This window comes from Episyrphus balteatus, chromosome 1 (assembly GCF_945859705.1).
Source record: "Episyrphus balteatus chromosome 1, idEpiBalt1.1, whole genome shotgun sequence".
Lineage (NCBI taxonomy): Eukaryota > Metazoa > Arthropoda > Insecta > Diptera > Syrphidae > Episyrphus > Episyrphus balteatus.
In genome coordinates, this window is record NC_079134.1 from 163,736,131 (window position 1) to 163,758,775 (window position 22,645).

Sequence of the window (22,645 nt, forward strand, 5' to 3'; positions counted from 1 at the left end):
TGTTTAAAGCCACAAAAACAAGCAACAAAAAACCCCAAATGTTAAGTCGTCATCAAGAGGCTGGTCCTAGAGGGTTTATTCGTTTATTCCCTCAAGTAAATTTATACAAATTCAGTCTTATGAATTTTAGTTTATTTTACTCATAGTAAATTTTGGGTAAAATCCTAATAAAACTAACAAAAAATAAAAGAGAAAAACTGTATCTACTCTATTTATAGAGAGACAGAAAGAAAGAGAACTTCAGAGAGAGATAAATTGAGAGAGAGAAAGTCTGTTGCATTTGATTCGAAAACTTCGTAACAATTGCGTACAGAAAAAGATACGATACGAATGTGATTACGGAGAGGAAAAGTCTGTTTTTCAACATTTTCATACACACATAGGGAAGCTTCGTTCGTTTTGTTGATACTTTACACTCTGTGTGAGAGCTTTCTTCTTTTGGTCTTTTTTTCTTGGTTACTCTCAGGGAGGAACTAAATTCTGTCTGTACTGTTGTAATCTCCTATTTACAGTAAGTATAGTTTAGGCCAGAACAGGATAATGCAACTGAGCGCAAGTAGAAAGTGAGTTCCGGAAAGTACACACAAATTTCTTCTCAGTCATCTTTGTGGCAGCCATAACGGCGGTAACGTGTATAAAATTCTTGTCTCTCTATAAAAAAAAAAAACTGGCACCCAACGCGAGTCTCCTTATTATAACGGTATTTTCCATTCATTTTATTTAAAGGAAAAGATAGGTTATTCGAAGATTTTATTGGTATTGTGTACAAGTGTGTTTTTGGAAAGTAGATGGAAACTATTGTGTTTTCCTAATTTCCTTTTCCTTCCTTCAACATTCTTGTTGGTTGTAAATTATTGTAGTTGCAATTTTCTGCTATTGTGACTTCTCAAACAGCTTTAAAGAACTAATTGAAACTTGCAAGGGCAACGACATAGTGTATATCTACTTTAGTGCGCGGTAGTATAATCAAATTTGTCTTTTGGTGTTTGTTTACGGTTGGAATATACACAAAAGTCAATTCGTTTCCCCTTCCTTTCTGTTTTCTTTTCTTGTTTTGTTGTTATTTTTGTTGAAGAACTCGTCGGGAAAAACACAGGAATAAACTCCCTGATTCCACAAATACCCCAGAGTTGATGGTAAAATTATTTTTAGAATCACTTTTCTTCTAGATTGCCCCACAGCCAACGAATTCCTCGTTCAATTTCAAGAAATCGTCAGTGTTTTCTTTTTTGTGTGTCGTTCGAGACGTTCAGTGCGTTTTCGTGTATATTTTTGGAAAGTTTTCGAAAAAGAAAACTCCTCACCTGCATGACGACTTAGACGAAAAAAAAACGTCAGCATACGACATGTTATTGTTAAACCAACCCGAAACTGTGTCCTTTTAACGTGAGTGTAAGTGAGTATGGAGTGAGTGTAACATTGAAAGTTTTCCTTTTTTTGTGTGTAAAATTGTTTTGTGTTCTGCCCCTTCCTGACGTATAAGTGTCCCTTTAATGTCGACACAAGACAAAATCAATATTAATTCCTTCTCATGAATAATAATCCACTTAACTTAAATACTCCGGAAGAGAATGAATAAAAAAATGAATTTGAACGATAAAAGTATTTTGTAGAAAGAAAAAAAAAAATACCATAATAAAAGCATAAATAAACAACAAGTCCTTAAATAAAGGACGAAAGCAATTGAAGATGATACTGGTACTGGTAATGGTACTCAGACCCGACCTAGAGTGAAAAGCCTCTTTCCAACTTTTTTTTTTGTGAAGGTAAGTGCTCTTAATTTTTTTCATGGATATCTTTATTTACAAAAAAATTGAAAATGCAAAGAAGATATACAAAAAGATAATGTTAATGTTAAAATTGCATTACCTCCCCTTCTTATAGTTCACAGATACTTAGATTATACCGAGTATAACAGAAAACAGCTGAAAGAATGAGGAAGAGAACTTTATAGTTGCGTGTTAATATATTGCTTCTTCTCAAAGTTTGCTTTGATATATTTTTATCTAAACTAAAAAATCTATCTCAATTTTTTGTATGTGTTTTGATGTGTGCATTAAGTCCTCAGTGTCCCATTTATAGACGGTCTTCGCATCGTTGTTTTTATTTTTATTTGTTTAATTTTTTGTTTTTATTTTGTTTCTTTTTTTTCGTTTGTTTTTTTTTTTTTTTAACCATCACACAAACGGTATGGCCGGTATTCATATGCTCTGGGGTATTTTTAGGAATTGCTGCTGGTTGGGTTGAAACAATCTGGAAAATGCCAAAACTTTGGTCTATCTTTGTTGAACAAGTTTTGTTTTCAAAGAATGATACAAAAAAAAAAGGTGGAATTTTTGTATGAAATCCTTTAGCACCAGAGAAGAAGAAGTAAGATGTCAAAAGTAAAAATCTTTTTTTTTTTGTGTTGTTTATTTAATTGCACAAAAGGTGGTTTGTTTTTATTTTTCTTTCTATTTTTGGTTTTTATTTGTTTTTATGCGGTTACCTGTATCTTTTTGTGTTTTTTTTTGTTTTTCTTGTTTTTTTTGGAGGAAATTAAGGGATTCAGAATGTTTTCTTTTTTTTTTGGATGGTATTTTCTTTATTTTTAATGTTGAATTTATTCAGTTTTATTTTCTTTGGAGAAAATTGAATTAATGATTCGAGAAATTGGATCAATTTGAGTGGAATAAAAAAAAAATAGATAGCTATGATCAAATAGGAGAGTAATGAAGAGGAAAGAATTAGTAGGAAATAAAATGGTTTTAATTAACAATTTTATGGAAAATAATTTCTTTTATTTCGCTTTAATGATTTTTAGGCTATAAGAGTTAAATAAACTTTAATAATTTTTACTTAATGAAAAAAATAAATCCAATTTCGTGTTTACGTGCTGTGTAGGGCAAGTATGGGTTTAGTGTAAAAAATAATATCGGAGTCTTAATCCAAATATCCAGGAAAGTGGTTTTCATAATCCTATCTGTTATACGGTTCGTCTGTGGGTATGTCAGTTCATCGAACCACAGCCCGAACCGGTGAACGAGTTTTTTTTTTGTAGTTTTCTAGTTTGAAAACGGCTTGAATGATTTCAATTTGATGTTAGTGTTAGTAATGCTATAAATATAAACTATTTATTTATTTACATGACTTCGGATAGCGGGTATATCGCTGGCTGAGCATAATATTTAATATTTCTTATAACAATATCATTATTGATATACAGGGTGTCCCACAGTCACCGCCCCAAACCAAAACCATAGATTCCTGAGGTAATTTTAAGTCGAAAAACTTAAGAGGTAATTTTCTCGTTTTCGTCCCGTTTTCGAGTTATGACGGTTTTAATGATTTTTTATCTCCATTCCTTTAACTGGCTTTATCTTTGCCAAAATACGTCTGATTTGAAAGATTTTTTTTACAACCAATCAAGAATTTGATACAGTTTAAGTTTTGTTTTTTCTGCGTACAACCGTTTCTCCGCAATTTTGCATCAAACCCAATTTTCTTCGTTTTTTAAGTTGTTTTTTACACTTTCATATCATTTAAGTAGAAAAAACACGTAAATAAGTATTATTTTTTTGTGGTTATTATTAAAGCAAAGTTTATTTTCTTATTCATTTGATTTCTAAGGTGATTTCTTTTTGTTTGATTCAAAATCGTTAGAGCCGTTAAAAATAAGTTTAATAATTTTTTTTTTGGAAATTTTCTAATATTAAAAACAAAAATTTGTATGCCATACCTACTGAAAGAAATTGTTCCACTTATCACCACCTTAAAAATTCAAAAAAAAAAAATACATCATTAATTCTTTTCAGAAAACCGACTTTTTCAAAAATTAAAAACGCCGAAACAATTAAAGCCAAAGGGAACTAAATATAAGTAGATGCCAAAGTAAAATAATAAAAAAATGAAGTAAATTGCAACAAAATATACCAAAAACAAAGGTTTAAAAAAGATATTTCTGAATTTGTCCACATTTAACAAAAACAAAACGAAATAAATAAATTAAAAACTTAACAACAAATATACTAAACAATAAAAGTATGAAACATTTGGTAATTGTCTCATAATGAAAACAAACCAGCTTTAGTTTCATTATATGTATGTACTTGTACATTATGTAAAAAAGAATTAATAATAACAAAGAAAATGAATGATAAAAGTTTGAATTTTGCTTCGATTTTATTTCCCATCAAAATTTTTGACTTAAGAAGCATTATTTCAAACCAAAAAAAGAGTGTGTGTACACATGTACACGCGACTGAACTTATACTTCTCATTCAGTATATGTAAATGAATTTCATTTGATATTTTTAATTTCTATTATGAAGTAATTAATCCACACTTAGGTTTTTTACATTTTTATCATTAATTAATTCTTTCATCCTCCTTGCGTCCATGTAGTTTTCAATTTATTCTGTGAAATTTACTCATGTTGTGCGGTTCAGAACGTACGGTATATGGTTAACGAAAGTAAATAAAGTGAGCTGAGCTGATGGTTGAGCTGAGCTGATGGTTGAGCTGAGCTGTTGGGTGAGCTGAGCTGTTGGGTGAGCTAAGGTAAAGTGAGCTGAGCTGTGATGGGTGAGAGGATACATTGATTTTTATTTGGAAAGTATAATGAAATATGAAGATATTTTAAACTTTTATAAAACACAATAGCTTAAGATGGTTGGTTCTAGTTATTAATGGAATTATTTTAACACATGGATATTTTTATAAATAAAACAGATAATTTTTCGTGATCTTTTTTCTTGGTTTTTTTTAATAGTAAATATATTTCTATTTTTTTAGTAAAATATTTCTTTTTTTATCATAAAAAAAAATTCCGGTACAATCCGGTTTTTCGACTTTTTTCAAAATTCCGAGAAAATTGCGTTTGAAAGTTGGGGTAAATTTTTTTTCGAAAAATCCCCGAATCTTTGAACGCTCCTGGAAGCTAAACCGCTTGAGAGCAATTTTTGGGAGTGATGCTAAATGATAGCTTGTGTCATGGGCCTACGCTTTGCACATTATCAGATTTTTAAAAAATCGCCTTCCATGTTAAACCGCCACATCATGCCTATTTTATCAGAATCGTGCCTATTTTTTTTTTACTTTAAAGTTCTCCCGGTTTGAGAAAGCGTGGACCTACAGGGATGGGAGTTGTACCCAAATGTAGGTTAGAGTCCCCGCTACCTTTTGGCATCAAAAAATGTTTTTTCATTTTCTTCAAAATTCCGCGATATAGGCGTTGGAACGCTTTGATCTAGAGACAGGGGAGTGGTGCCATATGAAAGCTTATATTCTCAGCTACCCAATAGTGGTATAATCCGGGTTTTCGATTTTTTTTTAAATTCCGAGAAAATCGCCTTTGAAAGTTGAAGTAAAATTTTTTTTCGAAAAATCCCCGAATCTTTGAACGCTCCTGGAAGCTAAACCTCTTGAGAGCAATTTTTGGGAGTGATGCTAAATGATAGCTTGTGTCATGGGCCTACGCTTTGCACATTATGAGATTTTTAAAAAATGTCCTTCCATATTAAACCGCCACATCATGCCTATTTTATCAGAATCGTGCCTATTTTTTTTTTACTTTTAAGTTCTCCCGGTTTGAGAACGCGTGGACCTACAGGGATGAGAGTTGAACCCAAATGTAGGTTAGAGTCCCCTCTACCTTTTGGCATCAAAAATTTTTTTTTCATTTTCTTCAAAATTCCGAGATATAGGCATTGGAAGTTGGGGGCTAGCTCAAATTTGAGCTGAGCTGAAATGTGAGCTTTTTGCAACCCTGGCAACTTGCCACATTTAAATTACCACATGCAACTTGCCACATGCAGCTTGCCACATGCAACTTGCCACACGCAGCTTGCCACATACAACTTGCCACATGCAACTTGCCACATGTAACTTGCCACATACAACTTGCCACACGCAACTTGCCACATACAACTTGCCACATGCAACTTGCCACATGCAACTTGCCACATACAACTTGCCACATGCATTTTGCCACATGAAACATGTAACTTGCAACGTGTTGTGTGTTTTATGTTTGCCGTACTGCGGCGTACTGCATTTTTAAATACTAAAGTACTGCCTACTCTAAAGGTGAAACGACAGCCCTGCTACCCAGGGTGATCGCGTCATAATCCCTTTGACATTCTTGTCAAAAAGTAAATTTTCATACTCACCCTCCCATAAGAAGTATAACTTCAAAAAGTAATGGATTTATGACTTCAGATTATGATATTGTAACTGTTTTAGTTGTGGTTTGATAAAATATTTTAATTTTAAAAATGCGATTTACCCCCATAATGGATAATATAACTTACTTTAGCTTACTTATTTGCTGCTGAATTGCAGACAAGCTTATAATTACAGTACTGTTTGTTTGTAGAAAAATGAGATACGGATAGGACACTGTGGTGTATACGTACTTTTTTCAAAAATACAAATTTTGGGCTCTCTGAAATATGTATGTAAAAGAAAAAACACATACCTATTAAAAACTTATTTCATAAGATTTTGAAAACCTGCATAGGTACTTTGTTCTTTGAATTAGATTTGTCATGGTTTTCAAATTTGAAGATTTTTATTTTAACTCATTTCAATTACACCGGCACACAAAAAAAAAAAAGTGTCATGAACCAGAAACCAGACCTATCTTTCTATACGTTTTTGGACCCGCTGAATCCGAATTTCAAGTCCGTTTGGCCCTGTCACTCTCCAGTTTTGAGTAATATGCAAAAAACTCAAAAAAAGGTAGTTTTTGGGGTCTTTTTTACACTTTTCTCAAAACTGGAGGGTGACCGGGCAAAACGGACTTGAAATTCGGATTCAGCGGTCCCAAAAACATATAGAAAGATAGGTCTGGTATCTGGTTCATACAACTTTTTTTTTTGTGTGCTAGCACTGTCGCGACATGTCGCTGTCATACCCGGCACACAAAAAAAAAAGTTTCATGTACCAGGAAGCAGACCTATCTTTCTATATGTTTTTGGGACCACTGAATCCGATTTTCAAGTCCGTTTTGCCCGGTCACCCTTCAGTTTTCAGAAAAATGCAAAAAACTCCAAAAAAGTCATAAAAATTCAAACAAAATGCACTCACAGCTCAAAACTGGAGGGTGATGGGGCCAAACGGACTTCAAATTCGGATTCAACGTGCCCAAAAACATATAGAAAGATAGGTCTGGTTTCTGGTTCATGACACTTTTTTTTTTGTGTGCCGGTGTTATTAAACACTCATGTTATTTAAAAGTAACACAGGTAGTGTACTGTGAAAAACACAGAGATTTTTACTTTGTTTTCAACACTCCCATATTCATGAAATTTCTTTGCTCTACTTATCTTAATATCAAATACAAAAGTGACTTAGAAAAATCTGTAACAAAAGTGCCATTTTTTTCATCCCTCACAAATTGTTATATCATCATATGAAAAAAAGTCAGTAAGACCAAAAATAATGTTTTTGATAAATTAATGAAGATTGTCATGTAATTAACCAATCCATTTGTCTGCCATATCTCTACAAAAGCATGCAATCAACATTTCCACCAATTAAGAAGCTGATAACTGATCCAGACTTGTCAATTAGTTTCGTATTACGATGGGCAAGTCCTATTACATAGGGTTAACATAGATTCTCAGTTATATAGTAGTTCTCATTAAATAGATCGCTGTAATAAGAGATTTTTGCTATGGATTTTAGGGAATCATGTTTTGATATGGATGTTGTTTCATAATAATTTGTGTTACCGATAGTATTACAGCGTATTACTCCTTCCCATAAGGAAATCACATAATCACTCCTCATTTTATCCTGATTTAAGTTTCAATGAAGATATCTTGTCAGTTAAACTGATATGACACATAATTGAATTTGAAACTGCATGTTTCGAAATATGTTTAAATTTAAATTTAATTTTTCAATCTACTTTTAAGTTATAAAGAATTTTACAAGTAGTTTATTCTTGGAAACGATGAACAAAGGACACACACAGGAAATTAATTTCGAAAACATCAACATCTCACATAAAAGTTATAATTTCCTTCAACAAAACTGACTTTGTGTGCAAGAAAATAAGAAAAAAAAACACCTCTCATTTTATTAACTCACATACAAAATAAATGTGTTAAATTTTCAACAACCCACTTGGGAAATTTTCTTGGGTGCGTTTTATAGCCAAGTCAAAGCAAACATTAAATAAAATGTTGACATTTTCAGTCTGCAAAGTTGATTCAGTATGCAATTCGAGTTGTCTGTTTTATTTCACATTTTCATACCCATTCATATCCTAATAAAGAGAGAATTGTGTCTGAATAATATGACGCAAATAGCTTTGTTTTATTGTTTTTCTTCTTCTTTTAAGAGAATAAAAAAAAAGAAACCTTATAGTATTGAAGCTTATACAAAATGATGGGTAAAAAGGGCTCGTTGCACAGTGTGGCCAATCAAAAATCTAGGTGGACAAAATTAATAACTCGCGTTAAATCGACTTTTTTTCTAAACAGTTTTAAACAAATGAATGTGAATAGATAAAATTCTATAAAAAAGAAAGATTTTTTAAATAGAAATCTATAATTTCTTCAAAAAGTGGGTCAAAGTGAAGAAATTGCATTTTTAATTTATGTTTCCGTAAACATATTCTATGATTGGATATACATACTTAATTATTTAAAAAAACGCTTGAAAAATCTCAATAAATAAAAACTCTATTGCTATTCACGAAAAAAGAGAGGCAGAAAAATTATTTTTTATTAAGAAATAGAACTTTTACGGCCATATTATTCACTAGTTTAAAAAATACATCTGGATGTAGACAATGTCAAATGTCAAAAATATATCCAATTCCATAATATTCACTACTTAAATCCAATTTTTTAAATTCAATCTCGTTAAAACCAAACAAATTTAAACTGCTCTCTGGAGGTCTGTTTAACTTTATAAATCCAGATGTAAAATTAATTTTAACAGTGCTCAGTTGTTTTTTCACGTATTTTGTGAAGGAAAAATAAAGATAAATGCAAACTATACAAAATTTATTGAATAAACACATAATTTTTTTTGAGTGAATAATATGACCAAAAAATTAAATCCTTGGATTTATGAAATTCAGATTAAATGGATTGGATTTAAAATATTTAAAATTAACTTAAATCCAAACTAAATCCAGAGTGAATAATATGGCCGTTACACACGTTTTTGACAGGTGACATATATGATTTATTTTCTCAATATCATGCTTTAAATTAAAATTTTAGCAATTATTTTAATAAAATATGTTTCCCAATCATAAAAAATGGCATCACCTTTAAAAATACCTGCAGATAATTTAAAAAAGTAACTCCTTTTTGTGCGATGCAAACTTGAAACTTAAGGGCCTATTAAAAACAGCTGTGTTTATATTACCTTCGATGTTTTTCAAGCTAATAATTCTCTAAATTTCTTCGTGACCCTATTTATGGCCTTTTACACTTGCTTGCTTTTTACATTGAACTTGTTTTAGGTGTTCCGACAGAAAAGCATCATTCATCAATGATAATGCTTCATTAGTTGAAAATTCCAGTGGTTCCAGAGGATCAGAACCTAATCTTTTATACATTTTGATCCTTCACTCAAAGAAAATTTCGATAAATCCTTTACGGTTTTATTGGAATATGCTTTTTCAATTTTGCGGAGAGCGATTCTACTGATTTTAACTATTTCTAATGGATAGGTGCACTTTTAACCTTCCGTTTGTTGTATTTTTCCCGTTTTTTTAATTTTTAAAAATTCTTTTCTTCTTTGTTTCACTATCTACTGTTTTTGTTTATTTAGTTACCACATAATATTGGTCAAGCAAAATGATATTCATGTTTAAAGAGCGGTCCAAAGTGTCTTCCACCTTTTTTGTCTTTTTTTCGCTAAACTTGAAGCACAAAACTTTTATATATGTTTTTAATTTTTATTTATTGTCAAAAATGTTCCAAAGATGATACCTGCTCATTAAAAGATCAAACAAACTGTCTTTTCGATCTTATTTGGCAGTTTTGACACATTTTTCGAAAATTTGTTTTTTTGAAAATCTTGACTTCATTTTGAAAAGTGAAAAAAGTTGTATGGCGGTCGAGAAAACGCGAGACATGTAAATAGCTAATCTTAATGACAACACTCCACAATACATTAATTAATTAATTTCAGACCGGAAAAATGCGGAATAATTAACTTTACCTCTAATTGAAAAACAAAGATATTTTTTTTTGCACTTCCTAGCCTTCTTACAGAATTTTTTTTTTTTTTAAATAGTTGCAATGGTAATTAATAAATAAAAATTATAATACTTTACCTCCAAATGTAGATTAACAATTAAAAAAAACAATTACAACAAAAAAACTACCACAGCGTTTTTAATCGTCAACCAAACTCAAGCGAAAAATAGAATACTTTGTATTATCTCCATCCAACTGTTGACAAGAACCAACTTTCAAGCTTAGCTTACGCTAATCCGAGATGAAAACAAAAAACCAAACATGAATTACAGTTACCCATTGTATTGAGAAGCTCAACTCATGATTTAAAATCATGTGGGTAAACTTTTTTTTTTCTATTTTGTCCAGTCAGATTGGCGAATTACCACACTGTGCGTGGTTTGAAAAATAAACTATATGTATGCTTGTATATTCAATAAATACTTTTCGGTCTTTAATTGTCTAATGGATATAATATTGCAAAATAAAGTTAATTAGGCAGAAACCAATAAAACGAACCATTTTTTCTTTCTTTTCAATTAGATAAAAGCATTTTTTTTGTTAAAAACGAAATTTTTTGTAACCTTTAAATGTGTAAATGTATTTAATTTAATCGAAACAAACGTTAAAGAAGTTTTAAGAATATAAGTTCACAAAAAATAAGAATAAGCCTCAATTAATTAATGACGTTTTCATCACAATGGTTCTTATTACAAAATTAAGCATTAAACGAATCAATTGCACGAATATGAACCTGAGGCGACACACGTGTTAATCATTTCCTACTTTGCAGTGTAAGTTTATTTTTCAGAAAACTGCGCATTAATATGTTTTTCGCAAAATTATAGTACTTCGTCTGATTAACATCCTTTCTCGCCAACAATACAAATGCACCACTGCACTGATGCCTTTGTTTTCCTGATAATTTAAATTTTATCAGCACAAGCAGGAAGAAGGGCGTTAAAAAAAGGATTAACAATGTTAAAGTGGATTATACTCCTGTTGTTGGCGAGATTCTGAGAAATTCCATTCTTGTGGCTTCTATATACTATGCCAAGCTTCAATTTACAACGAATAAGAAGAAATTTAAAAAATTAGTTCACAATATGCTCCTATACAAATCATTCGGCTTATTCAAACAGTTCACCATAGAGAGTGTATATCCGCACCAGAAATTTTTCACAATTTAAACTGGGATTTTGTAAAGTCAAATTGCCACTAAAGTAAGTTTGTTGCGTTAAGGGTATGTTCAGTAAGAGGTAAGCGGAGAATCCCTTGAAAAAAAGTAACGTGTTTCAAATACAATAACAGGCCATACAAGGCCGTAGGAAGAACATTTTTTTGCAGGGATGTTTTTCAAAATATAATTTTTAATATGAATATTTCCAGAGAAAATGAATTATCAGGTTGACTTACAGTCATCACCGCTGATAAAAACCATGTGTCAATCAAATAGTATTGTGGAATATTCAAACAAAAGTTATTTGCTTGCATTTTAAAAAATGGTTGCATACTTGATAAACTTAAAAAAATTGTGTATTTATCAAAACGGTTCACTACGGCGTATACGTGCTATTTTTAGATAAAATATTAAAATTATCATTTTAAATGGAATTAATGCCTATCCATTGTTCTTCTACTTGAGATTGTACTCCAAAAGTAATAATTTTTTATAAGGTTTTTGATAGACTCTCTGTCAAAAGGAATGTCGTAGGCCGAGAGCCCACAGCCATTGTAACAAATTTGTTTTCTTTATACTTTAGACTTCAAGAGACAATAGAACACAAATAAAACCCTTTTAATCATTTTTGTAATGTCGAAACCTCCTACTCGTAATTTGATTTTATTTTCAGGTAAAAAAAATAATGACAACTTTTGGTATGCTACACAATTTCCTTTAAACTAAAATATATGCTACCGGGTGATCAGCCACACAAGCACAAGCAGCTCAACCCAATCCAGTCTTGCTATTGGCTAGTAAAAAGCCTATAGTGTGCATTGTACTTTAAGTGTGGGAATTACCTATCTTATTTTGTATTAAATGAATAGATTCCGTTATTTTAAAAATACTTTTTTTTCCAAAAAAAAAAAAAAAATAAAAATAATTTAATTGGGTATTGTGCAAAGTGAAGTTTAAGGTTAGATTCGACATATTTTTGCTAAGCATTGTTCATTGTTCAACTTCTTAGGTTTTTTTAAAACAACTAAAATAACCTGATTAGATTCACCACAGTAATATTACTGGAAAGTTTGTCAAGTATTAAATTAATGTGCAAACATAAAAATGAGATATTAATTTTACATTCTACAAAATGAAATAAACCTATTTATTAATAACCTTAAAATAAATAACACTGGTTTACAAGGGTTTTGTTGCCAAAACAAAAATATACTTTTCTGAAGGTTTTTGGTGTGCTGAACTCGAATCCGAAGTCAGAAACAACTAATCAGCTCCCGTTTTTGAGATATTACCGTTAGAAAATGCAAAAATACGTTTTTTTGAATTCTTCGGACCTACTTTTTTTGTATAAAGAAAATTGTTTGAGCATATTTAGTAACGGTTCCTATAAGAACTGTTTTCCATCTTTCGACACCTGTTTAAATCTTTTCAATATCTTTTATATTGCCCGAGATATCTCAAACTGAAGTAAGTGGGTTTGGCTTCATATATCATAAAGAAGATAATGACGTTATAAAATTTATAAAAATACCAAACAACTTAGGATATCTCGGGCAGTAAAAAAGATATCGGAAAGATTTAAACAGATTTGAAAAGGTGGTAAATAGTACTTATGAAAACCGTTACTAAATATGCTCAAAAAATTTTCCTTATATAAAAGAATAAGGTCCGAAGTACTGCATTTTCTAACGGTAATATTTCAAAAACTGATTAATTTTTTTTGACTTCAGATTCGAGTTCAGCACACCGAAAACCTTCAGAAAAGTATATTTTTGTTTCGGCAACAAAAAAAAAGTTTAATTTTGTTAACCAGTGTAATATTTGAATAAAAATTGTATATTATTATTTGTCTTGTCGTTAGTTCTAATTAATTTATATCTACATACCTTTGCATTTTCACCTACTTCGTTTAGAAAAAATAATCTGCCTGTCATAGCGGTGAAAAATTACCCCTTTCTGATATGGTAAAGACATCAGTGTTATTGTAAAATAAAATATAAAAAATGGCATTACGGGGCGTATACGTACTATTTTTTTTATATTTTATTTAAAAAATACAATACTGACTCTTGTTTACTACGTTCTCCTTAGAGTGTTATTTCACCAGAACCCACTCTCTGGCCGCAATTTTGTTTGCACCCCTTAAACATTTCATTTTCAGGAAATTAAAATTAAAGCTATACCTTTTCTGGTTGAACAATGTACATTTTACTCATTCCGCTTCAGGATATGCCCATCACTGTCATTACCAGTTTTTGAATTTAAAGAGGAGAATAAAAACATAACTTTTCAAAAACTATCCACAAAGTAGGTAGGTAGGTACAGAGTATGATTTGAAAACTTGAACTATTCTAATTGTTTCCCCCAGGCATGCTTTTCAAAAAGCACACACACACAAACAAAAACGATGAAAATGCGACGTGATAATTTGAAATAGTTAAGAGGACTTCTTTTTTTTTTATAATTTTACTCAATGATGCAGGAATTTCTTTTTTTTTTTTGCCCTCTGTGCAATTATATAACTCACATTTTAAAGATTCAACTTATGATAAGTTCAAGTACTTAAAAAAAAAACTTTTTCAAATAAAAATTAATGGGTATAAACTTGACGGTATAAATTTTTATATCTTTATGCATCAAGTAGCATAGCTAAGTTCACACAATTAAGTCATCCATATAATAAAGATTTTTGTTAGCTTCTAGGAAGTTACAAATTACGATGAAACTTAACTAGACACATTTTTCATAGACTCATTTACGGAAAAACCTTTTCCTTAAAAAAAGAAAAAAAAAACGCAAGGACACGACGTATAAAAAGAAGAGAAAAAACTCTGCGTATTTTTCTTTTCAATTTGTGTGTATTACTAACTAACACTCTTCTATAAGACCCTTTGGAGATTTGTTAATTAAATCTTTTAAGCTATTTGCGGAAGGAAAGATAAAAATCTCTTTTGAGTTGTGAAAATTTGTTTCAATTTAGTATTTCGCAAGTTGGTTTACTTTCCATCAACTACTACTTTTCACTCGTGTCGTTGTTGTTATCCTGAATTGTTTCACAGAAAATGTGTATTTGAAAGGTGTTTCGAAAGTGAATTTAATTTAAACTTAATGCTCGCAGCATTTTATCCTTTATTTTCTTCTACTTCGTATTTTATCCTTTTGTTTGAAAATTATATTATAAAGTGTTTTTAAGCTTTTTGTGAATCTGTTTTTGATGGTGTAAAATAATAAAGTAAAGGCAGAGATTTAAGTTAGGAAATTTTGTGGAATTGTAAATTACGACTCTGTGAGACTTTAGTTTAATAAGAAGTATTTTGAATGAAGGCAGTGCTACGACAAACATAAGGAATATTAAATTTTATTGTTCTGAAATGCTTTGAAGAATAATTTCATACATGGATTTTTGTATTTGACTTAACATAGTTTAACATGTTTTAAAGGCAAACATAAAATAAATTGCACTATTTGTTAAGTAGATGTTACTACTACGATACTACGATTCTAGTAGTCCTTTTTTTCTTTTTTTAAAGTACAACAACCACGATAAGAACCTCTTATCAGATGAATAATTTGCATCCGGAAACAATCATGCAAGGATTTCTGAAAAAAATCAGGGATAAGAAGAAAGGGATTCTTATCCCACTTTCAAAATATATCCAAAGTAGTTATGCAAAGCTCTTCGTGGCTTTTCTTTTCTTGAAGTTTTCTTTTTGCCACATTACGAATTCATCTTGAAGCGTATGAAAAAAAACATCACTTTTGTGGGTGTCAAGAAGAATTTTTGGGGGAATATAGTACAATATCATTTCTATCAAAAACAATATTTTTTGGAATTTAAACTGATAGCTGGTGTAAACGTTTAAAATTTGGGATGTTTTGTAAAAACAATTTTTGAAAATACGCTTAAATACTCAAATTTTCGAGTGTATGTTATTACAATGTTTTTATTGTAGTGTTCCCAGGATGTGTTCTATATTGAAATTATAGTGTTTGATTTTGTTGTATTGAGGTATGAGAAAAAATTTAATACAACAATTTGGATTTGAAATATTCTTTTAACCCTCTTAAGACTTTTGGCCATGACTTTTATCGCTTACTTTTATCCAAAAATTGTTGTTATGTTTTTGTTATTTTATATCCTCTACTTGTGTTGTGGGAAAATGTTTGATTTCAATTAAAATATTAAAAGATTTGCTCAAAATATTGTTTTTCCTAATTAAAACGTATTTCTAATCGAAAGCAATGAACTTGGATTCACCTTCCCTTGATTTGAAGCGAAGAGAAAATCGGAACATAAAAAGCTGTGAAAAAATGATACCTTAGGTAATGTAAATTGGTAGAAATGTTTCATTTTCAATTGAAATCAAAAATATAAGCAGTCTTTAAAAATATAACGTTAAAGGGTGTTTTTTTTTTTTTTGGAAATAAGAAGAATTCACGAAACGAAGTCCCAAAATATCGATGGTGTGAGATATTTTAAAAACTAAAAAATAACAATGGTACCGTAAAAAAAATCAGTAATTAGAGTACATTTCAGGTTGGAAAATAGAATCCAGAAGAAGATTCTGAAGTTCAGCTGTACGGCACAAGGTGTTTTTTGTAAAGGACTGCAATGAACTAGCTTCTATTTCTTACATTAGAACAGAATAATTGAAATTATGAGCTCCAAAACAAGTATGTAGTTTAATTTTTTTTTTTATTAAGATACATTCTTAAACAAAAATACAAGATCGTTAGACCCGTTTAAAAAAAAAATACTAAATTTTATTAAAAACTATCGGACCCGGCGAACGTTGTCCCGCCTCAGAGCCAATAAGGAGGAAATGAGGATAATAAATATACAATAGTTGGAATAAGTATTTTGACAAAATGAACATTTATCGATCTCATGTGAATAATCTATAATGGTTAAAGTTAAAAGATCCAAGTAAACGGTCATTTATATGGGTGGCATTATGCTTCGGTGTTGCCATTTTTTTGTTAGCTGTGCGAATTTCTGAGTGGAAAAAGTATTTTGACAAACGTTCTTTTTCAATGTTGGTAAGGTAAGGTACCTAATGCATTTTACATTTTTCAAGCATGTATCAAAATGTTGAACTTATTTATGCTCTGATCGTAAAAAAATGAGCAAATTGGTAACTAAATACAGAAACTAATGCATCTTTAGTTGCAACATATAATTTGGGTGTGTCTTTTAAACAAATCTGTGGAAAATGAATTTATAGTGCAAAACTATAGATTACCAAATAAGAAAACACAAAAAAACTTATGCTATCCAAAATTTGCTAAGAATGGGCAAATAATAGAAAAAATGCACTAAAAGAAAACAGGCACATTTTGAGAAATCCACTTTAAATCCCAGATTGACCCATACAAGACTGCAGCTGAAAATGCCATTCTGTCACCAAAAGCTTCATTAGCCAAAGAATAATTCACAGAGAGTTCGGGGAAGACAATTTTAATATCTTTACCGGGTGATAACAAAACACAAATTTAAAACAAAATTATAAGCGAAGTCAGATTGTTATGGTTTTAGTGTCAGAAGGTCCAACGTCGAAAAATAGTTAGTTTAGGCAAATGCATTTATAATAAATTTAGCTTTTTTATTATTTATTTGCCCAGTTTTGATTTATTTATTTTTTTTTTTCAATGATTTTTGCTTCAATTTGTTGATTTATTAGTCATTCGGGAATTTAAAAAAAAATTTTGTGAAGTACCTACCTACTTAATTTTATAATCTCATAATTTTCAAAGCTGAATCATAAAAATAAAAAAAAAATGTTGGACCACCCTAACCATTGTTTGTAAAAAATAGATTTAGATTAGACCTACCTGATACTGATATGCACACAAAATTTAAAAGAATCGTTAAAAAAAAGTGTTTGTTGGACTACCCTAACTATTAAGTCTATGCGTATGGTATGACCTTTTAAACCTTCACTGGACTTCCACAAATAAGTCAAGACCAAAATTTGAAAAATCTGTCAGCCCGTTCTCGAGTTTTAGCGAGACTAACGAACAGCATTTAATTTTTATATACATACATATACATATATATAGATTTATAGATTTATTGAAATAAAAAAAAAATTAAGATAAGTTTTTAGGTCAGTTTGTAGAGGAATTATTATATTAATCAACACTAAAAACAAAAATTTCAAAGAATTCAATGAGTTCGTTTTCGAAAATTTGATTTTGAAAATGAAATTGAACGAATGCGTACATAACGTGATATAATGTATAGTTCTTATATCGCAAGGAAAGTGTTCTATTTGCCGCATTTTATTTCCCTAATAAAAAGCTTAACAATGGAATATTTCAGTAAATTAAACTGGCCGAATAATTCAATTTTGTATTAAATTAATATCAATATGTCAACACATAGAACATACGGTTCGTTTAAATTTCAAAACATGTGTTTTGTTTACTAATATCAAATTTCATATTGAACCGAAGATAATGTAAATGTCACAATGTCCATTTGTGTAATATTTTAAATATATAACAAAAAATGTGCGACATCGTACCTACACATACATTGTTCCTCTTTTTTGAAGTGAAAACTTCTTTAGTATCGTAGTGATTTGAAACAAAATGAAACGAAAACGCGACACGACTTCAACTTGTTATAACTTTTTTGTTTTAATAGATAGATGAATGAAATTTGTACTGTAGATAGGTAATTAAATAATATATTATTGTACAAAATTTCAATTAATTTCATATTCAAAATTCGGAGATAACGGTAAAAAGATGTTCTTTTCCAACACACGTTATATCTTTTGATCTAGTGCACATACAAATTTGATTTAACTTTAATACGCATGCTGCTAACATAACCTTTTATTTGATATATCACACATAACGTTATGTGCTTGAAAAAAATTTAAAAATACCTCAAAACACCTGTGGAGATCTGTTGGCGATGACCAGCTATCAGTGTAGGAAGTACCGTAATCTCAGTCTGGAAATTCGACATGGTTGACTTTAAAAAATTCTAACTTCTCTTGTAGACATCTTTGAAATAAGATTTATACATCATTATACAAGGTGAAACAATAAGCTTTCACATGGTATAAAATTTTTTATAGGTTGTCAAACAAAAAAATTGATTTAAAGCATGAGAACATAAAAATAAATGTTTTTTTTTGCTTTTTAGATGAAATTTCATCGAGTTTAAAAAATTCTAGCTCTTTTTGTAGATGTCTCATACACCTGATCGATATATATATTTTGAGCTAAGACAATAAGCTTTTAGATGGTGTAAAAATTTGCATAGGTTGTTAGGGAAAAAATGGATTTAATAGCGTGAGAAGATAAAAATACGTGTTTTTTTGCTTTTTTTGATGGAAATTGATCGAGTTCAAAAAATTCTAGCTCTTTTTGTAGATGTCTCATAGAACTGATCGATATATATATTTTGAGCTTAGCTTTCAGATGATATAAGATTTATATAGGTTGTCATATAAAAAACATGGATTTTCTATTTTTTTTTTTGCAAGAAAAATGATTTTTTAAGGTTTCACTTCTACCACGTGTGAATTGCACACATGATTTTTTTTTTTCTTAAACATATCCTTTTACATCAAAAGAAAATTAAAGACTTGTAATCCTCAGGCAATAAACATAATACCTTTATACATCTCTTTATCATACTCTCCCCGTCACTAACTCACTTCCTTACATTTTTTCTTGTACAGAAAAAAAAAGATACATCTTCGTTGACATAATAATGACTTTAATTTGGATTGATTGACAATAAAAATTTCATCAACTTGCCTTACAACAACAAAAATGTTTTCAAAATTTATTTAAAATTTTTGTATTACTCGTAACTTTGCTGAAAGGAAGCGGTTTTAAAGATTCTTTGGGGAAATCACAAACAAACCATCTTGATTTTTTCATCTCATGAACAAAATTTTTACTTTTATAACTTTGATAAACACCCCAGTGCCAGTATTCAGACAAAAATCCCCATCAAGTTTATGGATTTAGTCGTTTATGTTTATTAAGAGTTAGGGTAAATCATTCAAGAATTACAGAATCATGCAACCAAAAGAAACAGAAATATAATTTATTTAATACATAAACATATCAAATAAGATTTAAGTTATAAGACGAATTTCTTTAGAAGGATGAAAATTAATATTTCAGTTTCCAGTTATTCGCACATTTAAACCACATTATAAACGTAGGGAATGGGAGCTTTACACATTTAAATTCTTGGAAATCAAAAAGAATTGGCCTCAGTAAGACTTTTGTTTACTACAAAGGCCTAACTTTGGTTTCTGACTTAATGTAACGAAATTCTGTATACAAATAAGATAATACCACACAATCCTGCTTATTTTCTCATAAACAAAAGCTGAAACATCATTCTTAATTCCGCTTCTTGTTTGTCACAGTCAATAAAACTTCCTAGAAAACCCCAACCCACTCTTCAATTCAACCCTCTGTTTTCAATCTTGGCTACATCAACGATGAAGATACACGGTAACTCGAGTCATTTGGAAGAACAACATTTTTCTGCCATTGTGACATATTTATCAACTCACGTCTTTTGAATTGAAATTAGATGTTTATTTTCTTAGAAAAATCTCATTGTTTTCCTCCATATTCCAAATGAAAACATGAAATAAATTCAAGAATCCAGATGCTGAAAACATTGTTCTACCTGGCGACGCGATGCAGCGTAAACAACCAGAGGTTGAAAGAAAGAATAATCTTACAACAACCAGGAGGCATTTGTTAGAAAATTATTATTAAAGTTCAAATTTCCATCAGCGACTACCATTCCGTGGAATTCATTTTTCATCTTTTGACCTTTGGTTTAATATATATGTCTCTGCAGAGACTACGTTAAAACCTTAGGTACATCGTGTTTACTGTAACATTATTTTATCCATGTGAAAGAAGGATAGCTTTTACCGTTTTCCCTTATGGTTATGGTTTTCAATTAGTAGTTTGCTAGAACACAACACAGGAGGACTATGGTATGTTGGTGAAATAAAATAATGATGTGAACTTTGAACGAAATTGCATCCTGTTGCAGAGAGAAAATTTATAGAAAAAGTTAAGGAAAAGTTTTTTTGAAAGTGTTTGTTTGTAAGCTTAGAACTATTATGAGTTGGGAAAACAAGCCATACCTACATATCTGGTTTTATTTTGAATTAATATTTAGGCTAGGAATAAAGGATAAATCATCATTATTAAGGACAAACATGAAAACCCATGACATGTGAAATAGAGTGTTTTTTTTTTTATTGTTGATTGTTCAAATATGCAGTTAACCATATTTTTTTCATACTTTAAAACCATCAAAAAGCTTGGTTTTCTTTTTTTATTTTTCAAGTAAAATCAAGTATTTTGGGAATTCATATCTTAAAAACTAAGCAGTATCCAATTGCACCTTGTTAGTTATGAATTAGAATTTTTGAATTACATATTTCAACCTTAAAACTTAAGCTTTAATGAGACGCACCTATTGACTGTATTGAAGTCATTTACGGAAAAATCGAACTTATAAATAGTTTTTTTTTTTTTAAATTTTTCTTAATATTTTCTGAAATAAAAGTGTAGTTTTCCTACAAAGTCTTAAATAAAAAGTTTGCATTCCATACTTTTTAAAAATCAAACATTTTTTTCAAATTAAGGGCCAATTTATTGAGCTTCCATTAAATATTGAAATTTATCGTTTTAGTTAATGGCGTTTTTAAACTATTGACGCCTTTAAGTATACATCATTAAAAATTCATTTAATTCACTCTTCTTTAGTTAAAGCCATTACTCTTAATGGAAACTTTAAATTTAAAACTCTGTTAAAAATATCCTAAGAAATTTTTATTTTTATTTATTCAAACTGTCAAAAACTACGATTTTGTGAAATTGAATTTGAAGATTTTAATTATAAACAATATGAAAAAACATAAAAACTACGGTGCGTTATTATTATTTTGTAGCCGAAAACGCAAGACGAAATCCCAAGACGAGAGTCACGATATAAATAAAATGCACGACTGGGGTCGCACGTACTTGCTCTTGCAGTTTAAAACACTTTTATGTTAGTTTACTTGTAGATTTTAAGAGCTGCCTAAAATTAAAGAAATTTTGTTGATGTTGGGGAAGAGCCGACATTTAGGGCAAAATTTTGTTAAATGAAAAATAAAAGGTTTTTTATTTAACTTTTTTTGAAAAAAAAAAAAAAATAAAGATGCAGTTTTATTGCAATTGCTTTGAATATTACGTTTGTAAAGTTTAATCAAAATCGTTAGGGCCGTTTTCGAGTTATTTGGGTTGAATTGAAAAATGTGTATGGGAGGATATAAAAAAACAAAAAAAAAACCAACTTTCAAAATTCCATAAAAATCATCTGTACCAAATTTGAAGAAAATCCGTCCACCCATTTAGGCTATGGAAATGTGTACAGATGGACGCACAACCGCACATACGCACGGACGGAATTGCGTGACCCACTTTTTTAGAATTCTCCATCATCGTAATGTTGGTTTTGATTAAAACCTTAAAGTTTTTTTTCGACACGAAACCAATACTTGCCCTATGGAGCAAGTAAAAAATGGTCTGAAATGTTTTGAGTTGATAATAAAATGCAGCATCTCAACCCTGATTGGTTTTACTAGTAGTGCTTTTTTTAAGTGGAGAAGATAAATCTAGGAGATCTAGTACTATATGTGCTCTTCTGATCTCGGGGAAGTAGGTAAGAAATGCATTAATTTCATTGGATTTTGTGTCTTTTAAAAATCTAAAATGAAGTGTTGTCTCTCCCCTCTAAATAACAATTATAGAATTTCTGGTGAGCTTTAGTCATTTTATTTATGCATAATGCATAACTTATTTATGGAATAAATGCATACATTATACATATGTGTACTAGAGTGTCCGCAAGAAATCGATTTTCGAAATTTGGTCGGGGGAACCCCATAAAATGTTCCGCCTTTGCAGATTTTTAGATAGCCAAAATTTAAGCTCGATTGGATAAGTCTAAATGGTGCCGACACTCGCTCAAAGTATCAAAAATCTCTGTTTTTTCACTGTTTTTCGAAGAAAATTAGCTCTAGCTCCCAAACAGATGGGGTTATTTTCACTTTTTATATATTAAATGAAAGGTAGTGATATTACTCATAATTCAGATCCAAATTTTGTTTAGTTTTACAAAAAAAAAAATATTGTCATCAATTTAAATTTTCAGTACTTACCTCAAAAAGAACTGAAGTGCAAACTCGATTTAAAATGAAACTTTTTTTTTACTGTTTTATTTAAA

At 30.1% G+C, this 22,645-nt stretch overlaps 1 protein-coding gene across 9 annotated transcripts in view; it reads left to right on the top strand.

Annotated features, from left to right (window-relative positions):
- The first annotated feature begins 596 nt into the window (after positions 1-596).
- The window catches only part of LOC129913752 (uncharacterized), a 123,264-nt gene continuing 101,215 nt past the window's right edge, over positions 597-22,645 (top strand). For 7 of the 9 annotated variants that reach the window (XM_055992638.1, XM_055992581.1, XM_055992608.1 and 4 more), the window contains exon 1: positions 597-1,766. The gene's annotated coding sequence lies outside the window, so the exon portion shown is untranslated. The remainder of the gene's footprint in view (positions 1,767-22,645) is intronic. The other 2 variants (XM_055992614.1, XM_055992663.1) reach the window with 1 other exon arrangement.